This window comes from Pteropus vampyrus, unplaced genomic scaffold (assembly GCF_000151845.1).
Source record: "Pteropus vampyrus isolate Shadow unplaced genomic scaffold, Pvam_2.0 Scaffold443, whole genome shotgun sequence".
In the NCBI taxonomy this organism is placed as follows: Eukaryota; Metazoa; Chordata; class Mammalia; order Chiroptera; family Pteropodidae; genus Pteropus; species Pteropus vampyrus.
Genome location: NW_011889224.1, coordinates 79,109 through 79,712, shown reverse-complemented (window position 1 = coordinate 79,712; position 604 = coordinate 79,109). Strand labels below are relative to the sequence as shown.

The 604-nt window shown below is 43.9% G+C and overlaps 1 pseudogene; it reads left to right on the top strand.

Annotated features, from left to right (window-relative positions):
• LOC105306520 overlaps positions 1 to 604 on the top strand; it is an 8,882-nt pseudogene that overhangs the window by 7,598 nt on the left and 680 nt on the right.

The window sequence follows — 604 nt, the reverse complement described above, 5'->3', positions numbered from 1 at the left end:
GACTTAAAGGAATTTGTATCAGATGAAGGGAAAGAATCATTAGTTGAAATGAACCTCTAGTAAACTCGTACCTATAATTTTTGTTGGATCATATTTTGTTAAACATTTGAGATTTATAATAAAAACTGGCAAATGGAAGAAAACATGAGTAGTAATAGCTGATAATTCCCTCAGTCATCCTGGCGTATTTATGTTTCTCTCTCAGGAATATTGAAGTTAGAATCTCATAGTTCTCATGATAATCAAGAAGGACCGAATTCTCCAAATATAAAGAGAAGCAGCATGAGCAGCAACTCGCTCCCGCTGCAGCTGCGGAGCTGTGCAAAGAAAATGTGACTGGATCCTGTGTGAAAACCCCGTACTCGCCAGGACCCTGCCTGGTTCTCTATGCACTGTTTGGCTTGGGGCTGTGCTGGCAGTGTTTGGAAACTTCTTGGTGATGATTTCAGTCCTGCATTTCAAGCAGCTGCACTCTCCAACCAACTTTCTCATCGACTCCCTGACCTACGCTGACTTTCTGGTGGGCTTCAGGGTGATGCCCTTCAGCATGGTCAGGTCCGTCGAGAGCTGCTCGTACTTCAGGCAGAGCTTCTGTACTTTCCAC